At 39.9% G+C, this 6301-nt stretch overlaps 1 pseudogene across 1 annotated transcript; it reads right to left on the reverse strand.

The window, feature by feature from the left end:
- Positions 1-2425: 2425 nt before the first annotated feature.
- LOC149218969 (uncharacterized) lies at positions 2426-4968 on the reverse strand (annotated as a pseudogene). Its single transcript, XR_016249202.1, has 5 exons — positions 4311-4968; positions 3831-4216; positions 3444-3711; positions 3190-3300; positions 2426-3024 (listed from the first exon to the last, which is right to left on the reverse strand). The product of XR_016249202.1 is annotated as an uncharacterized LOC149218969 (transcript).
- Positions 4969-6301: the final 1333 nt, after the last annotated feature.

Consider the following 6301-nt stretch of genomic DNA (forward strand, 5'->3'; position numbering starts at 1 on the left):
TTTATGTACAAATTTTGTGAAAGAGGATTTTTTTAATTTTTGTATGTACAAATTTTTATTTTTATATTAGCCGAGATTATTTAAATGTTTTGTATAAATTTTTATATCAGTATATTATTTAAATGTTTTGTACAAATTTTTATTTAAATGTTTTGTATAAATTTTCATATCAGTATATTATTTAAATGTTTTGTACAATTTTTATATGAGCCAATATTATTTAAATGTTTTGTATAGTTATTTATTTATTTTAAATTTTAAAATTTTTTAAATTTATTTTAGTTGACAGTAGTAAAATTTAAATTTAAATTTATTTTGGTTGACATAAAACTACAACTTTGATGAGGGACTGACATCCTTACACAGTGTTGCGACTTTGATGACTAACTGACATCCTTACACATCATAGGCTGGGCTGTAAAATTCAACTTTGATGAAATGCGCTGTAAAATTCAACTTTGATGAAAAACAGACATCCTTAAGCATCATACTGGGCTGTAAAATGAGCATCATATTGGGCTGTAAAATGAGCCTAGAGTACACATCATACTGGGCTGTAGAATGAACCTCTTTGATTACTAAACACTGTAGAATGAGCCTCTTTGATCACTAAAGACTGGGCTGATCACTAAACACTGGACTGTAAAATGAGCCTAACCTCAATACAATAAATCTAGCTATATTCAAAATTTGACGAGAGTTTAGATAAATCCATCTATCAAAAAATTGTTTAGATAAATCTATCTATCAAAAAATTTGACGAGAGTTTAGATAAATCCATCTATCAAAAAATTTGACGAGAGTTTAGATAAATCCATCTATCAAAAAATTTGACGAGAGTTTAAATAAATCTAAACATCAAATATCACCTCGCCAATCTGAATTTGAAGGAGCGTTTAATGGAGCATGAACAACAAAAATAGATAATTATCCCACATCAAATATCATCTTTGGCAATCTAAATTTGGAGCCTAGACAACAAAGAAGATTATCAACAAAGATATCATCTTTGCCAATCTAAATGTGATGGAGCCTAGACAACAAAGATAGATAATTATCCCACATCAAATATCATCTTTGCCCATCTAAATTTGATGGAGCCTGAACATACAGGCAATTTGACATTTAGAAATGTCAAGAAGTCACAGGAAGATTCTCCGTACTGCTATTAACATTCCCGTGAATCATGACTTATGGGCTCACTTGCCGAATACTTGTGACTTGACTTATGGATGGTCTCACCTGTTGAGTCCTTCCTGTTATGAGTACTTATTGTTATGGGCTAAGCTGTTGGATACTTTTATGGTTATGGGTTCACCTGTTGTTTGCTATGGATGTGACTGTACATAATTAATTGCAAGTCACGTTGGTATTTCATTCCGTATTTAATACTTCTCCTCCTCTTCCCCTTGTGGTCCAACTTGAGAAATCAAGTTTTTAGTGGTCCAACTTGAGAAATCAAGTTCTTTTCATTCCCATAAATAGACTGCTATTGAGAATACAGAGGACCTGTACTACAGACATATCACAAGAAACACCTTTCTTTGTAAAGAGAAAAAAGTGCAACTTTTGAATTACAAACCTTAGAAGGTTGGTGAGTGCCAGCTTACATTGTTTGCATAACAAATGGATGCAAAGATCAAACGGCTCTTTATCCAAAATAGAAGCCCATCTGAAACAATTTACTTCTTCACTTAATATTAAGTCCACTGTCATTCGTTTGAAAATGAGAACCACCAACACTTTTTTGAAAGTGTGTTCCCCTCAAAGAGTACAGACAGTATATAAACATCTGCAGTTCCGCAGAAGCTTGAAAAAACGGAGAAACAGCCTGAGAATAAGATATTGTGCCGTGCAAATCCTCCAGAGATCTACTCAGCAATGACTCACACACCTTATCCTAATGCTCAAGCGCAATTACTTCTATCACGTGATTGCATGTTAGTCTGACAGGGCCCATTCAATTCCTCCTCTATAGCATGTATAATTACGGAATGCACACTCAAGCTATAGTGTTATTTTCCTTCCAAGTGTGATCGCAATTAAAAGTGTTATGTCAAAAGAATTTAAAAATGAAATTCTATTATCACTGTCAGAATTCTGAGATGAAAGTTGTTACAGTGCGCTCAACTCCTCGGCCCCCACACCTTTGATGAAAGGCGACACTATTTATTTTATAAAATTGTCCTTCTTCTGACACAGCTTGCACGCTAGTCTCATGGCAGTCTTCATGACTTTCAATATACAAGATATTTTTATTAAAGCATATTATGAACAAGGAAAATTCCAAAATAATGAGCAAAATATTTGTATATGAGATGGTGTTCAGAGAACCAACAAGTAACACTGATATAGTAAACATTTGAGTTGTCATTTTTTGGCTTGAAGAAGCTCCATGGTATACAAACACATAAATTGCCCGAGATGGAGAATATCTGCTGTAATTATTTCCATTATTCTGCTTATTACAAAATGTTGGGACAATTTTTCCTCCATGGCAAAAAATACATGCCACAGGCATGGGGACGACCATTATTCATTGTTGGCATTACATTTCCCAAACACCAAAAGCAGCACTGCTAACTACTAAACTGGCCGAGACTCCACTTACTGTACAAGTGAGTGTCTGTGTGTTAGCAAAGAAAATGAGGGCCATAACCCCACCAAAAACCTACTACTATTCCATGTTAATCAGTATGTCCCTTGTAGAACACCATCAGAAGAGACTTATTAAGAACAACAGCTTAACCAGTGATATGGCTCTTCCTGGTAATAAAAATATGCAGAGAGACCTGAGCCTTGGTGTCTGGAGAAAACTACATAACAAGTTAGACTTTAGACGTTAGCATTCGAGTCAGTTGGCAAGGCAAATCTACTGCTAGTAGGTCCATTCGTGAGGCAAACTGATATCAGCGGACGTTGGCTGGACCTCGGAACAACCAGGATAAAACCCTAATTTCTGCTCATGGACAGGCCACATTTCTCCTCCCCCTGCCTTCTGATGCTCGGCTACCCTCGTATAGACTGCAAAACAAACAAACAAGAAATCTTTGCTTTGTTTATTTCCACCATCAGAATACTTGTAAACCCTAAATTATAACATATTTCTAAACCCTGAAATCATTCACCAGAAGAATCTGTCAGGGATTCAGCGTAAAGAAAAAGAAGGTTAAGACAAAAGCTCCTTACCGCGTCGGTTAAGCGAGGCCTCTGACAAACCACATGGCTTCGAGCGCAAGTCCTCAACATTAAGGTTCAGAGCCTGTACTATCCTTGCAGGAAGTAGAACTGTCGAGCAAGCTGCAATGGGAAAACAAGAATTACTTTCTTTAATACCTGCAATTAAGACTCAAGAATTACTTTCTTTAATGTCTACCATTAAAGCAAGAACTAGAGGTTCTGACCGCCTGACGCGGAATGTTGGGGTTAGAACATTAAACTACCTGGCTTCTGCTTGACAGCATGACCATTATCCATCCTCCGCGGCAGAAAAACACCAGTGCCTCCGGATTCCCGTCCGGGTCCGTTAGAACCGAGAAAAACTGCCCTCATTCCCGAACCACCAGCAATCTGCTGACCAGGAGGACATGCTGAGTAGATGCGGCCTGCTGGCTTAGTGTGCCCGCATCTGTTCTGCCCCTGCTGGGCCTGTATTGCTTGAAGTCTTCCCTGTCTCGCCATCGATTGCTTCGCCTGCGGGTACTGATGATTCTAAAAAAAACAAAACCAGTTAACTGTAAGCTCAGTGCCTCACACTCCAAATCTTGGACACTGTTCAGAGAATAAATTAAAAAAAAAAAAATGAAAAAGTGTAAAAAGAAAAAACGAACTTGGTGAGCGGGAATTTTGCGATCTTCGGCCCTTGGACGAGGGTTCCAAGGCCTCTGCTGGCCGTGCTGAGAAGCATTGTAACCAGAATCGAAGCCAGTGAAGGCTGAGCCGCCGTTCTGAAAGTCCGTAACATTTTGACTCCACTGAAATTGAGGTTCCCCTCCTCCAGGAGCTATGGAGAAGCCCTTCACCGGTGGCTTATACCGATCAGAGTTCTCAGGAACCAGCATATTGAGTCGAACAACCTGGTCTGCAGCCATATGGAATAATTCCCATGCATCTTCGCCCGCAGCGTTGCTCGAAAGTCTCGAGCCCTCCTAGGCAAGCAACGACTCCTCCCCAGCCCACCGCTTAATGTAGACTGCGGCGACCTCGACATTTGATACTGAAACAGAGTCCAACAAATCCAAAAAATCTCATAAACCCATTCCAGGATTTCATAAAACCGAAAGCAAGAAAAACTAAAACCATGAACATACCTTCTCATTACTATTGTCCACAAAAACTCGTTGCTTCGAAGAAGCCCAGTTCATGGCAGCATGAACACCCACGCCCACATCAACACCCTGCTGACAGTTTTCATCATCATCAAGCATAGCATAAGCAACCCGCTCGGCCAATCCGGCAATATAGTCGTCTTCTTCATCCGTTTCACTCAGCCCCGCCGGTGGTGATTCTCCAGGGGAATCGACCTGAAAACCGACAGACCCCAAACCCCATTCGTAGGGAATACGGCCATGGTCAAATCCGGAATTCTTCGGCAGAGGCGTAGCCTCGTCACTGAGAAAATCGGACGGCAACCAGAACTCACCGTCCACCAAGTTCGGCGGTACAGCATAACCCCCTTCTTCACACGCCATTAAAGACACCAAACCAGAGCTTCCAACAATATGGGAAACAACCTGAAAACCGGCAGCTGAACTCCGAGCTCAAAATCCCCGAACACTCTGCCCACTCCTGCAACTAAAATAACCAGAAATAAAGATCCTATGAACCCTAAACCTTCAATCCTCTCCGACCCAAAGACTGCACTGCGAATCAAAGAAGAAGGAGGAGGTCGCCTCGCTACCTGGAGACAGGGCGGAAATAGAGGAAGGAAGATTCAAAGTGAAAAACGATAACATAACATGGGCAGTGGGCTCATCTTATTTTTAATTTAAGAAAAAAAAGAAAGGAGAGAAAGCACATGTCCCCACAAACATGGGAACAAACCAAGACAGGGTACCCCGATATTCTCAATTTCAAATTTCGGTCTAATTTTCCCGTGACACGTGTACAATCACTGCATGCCCCTTTACTTACCGTCCACACGGACCCCAACTCCAACCCCGACCCCAACAGAAACCCTACACGCATTTACTTATAATAATTATTGTTATAATAGTCCATACTCTGGAAAAAAGTTCTCTCCTTTTTTATTTAATCGATTTCGACGTGCACGCCATTGAAGCGGGAAAATGTTTCTCGGCCACCGGCAAACGGACAAAAATCAAATCCACCGTGACCAGAAAACGACTCCAACGGCCAACGCCGGCGCTTGGTCGGCCCCCTCCGCCTCCGCTCTGGACATGGACACAAATTATTTTATTTTAAATTTCAAAATTGTATTATTTTAAAATGCAAAATTGTTTATATTAAAATGAAACTTTACAGGATTAGGTAAATAAATCTGAAATTTGTGCTTCCCAATTTTAGCTTCAGCGGCAATGCCTGACAACTATAAACCACCAATTTGACGGCTCCTCGCCACCGCTTTAACCGGGGCCCTGATTTTTCCAACTCGCTTTATGTTACGAACACCGACGATCGAATCCCGGCGCCTCTTTTCAAATTTTTCCAAATTTCCGTCAGAAAAAGTATCATGATGAAAAGCAACTTTATTTTCATTTATGTCAAAGCTTACGGTCAAAGAGTACTGTGTACCTGCGTAGACGACAGGCAAAAATCGATGGCCGTTTTGACAACTATCTTCTTTCTCTTGTTTTTATTCGTTTAAACCCTAGCGCTCTAAACCCTAGTTTTAAATCTTTTTCAAAATTACACGTCGTACATGGTCAAAGATCAGTTCCACATGCCTGACGGAAGAGTTTTTTTTACGTCTTTGAAATAAAGGCTGCTGAGCTGGCATTCGCTTTGCCTTGATAGTCCAGTATTTAATGTTTTTAAAATCTGTAGCTTCACCTTAATTGGCAGAGCAAAAGGCGGAACATACCTTTACTCTCACTCTGGTTATTAATTAATTGTAGCGTCGACTACATTTGACCGCGACGAAATAACCTCTAGTTACTTTTACTTTAATGCAAAGCGCAAAAGGTGGAACACAATTACCCTTAATGGCTTCTTTCCTTAGTTTACTTTACTTTTAGCGTCAATAACATTTTACCTCAATCGATTACCTTCTAGTTACTTTCACTGAATTCGTCGAGTTTCCAAGTACTTTCATGCAACAGCCTTTGGTTGCCATGGCCAT

The sequence above is a fragment of the Pinus tabuliformis genome, chromosome Q (assembly GCF_031772625.1).
Source record: "Pinus tabuliformis cultivar Carrire ecotype Pingquan chromosome Q, CPIR1, whole genome shotgun sequence".
NCBI lineage: Eukaryota > Viridiplantae > Streptophyta > Pinopsida > Pinales > Pinaceae > Pinus > Pinus tabuliformis.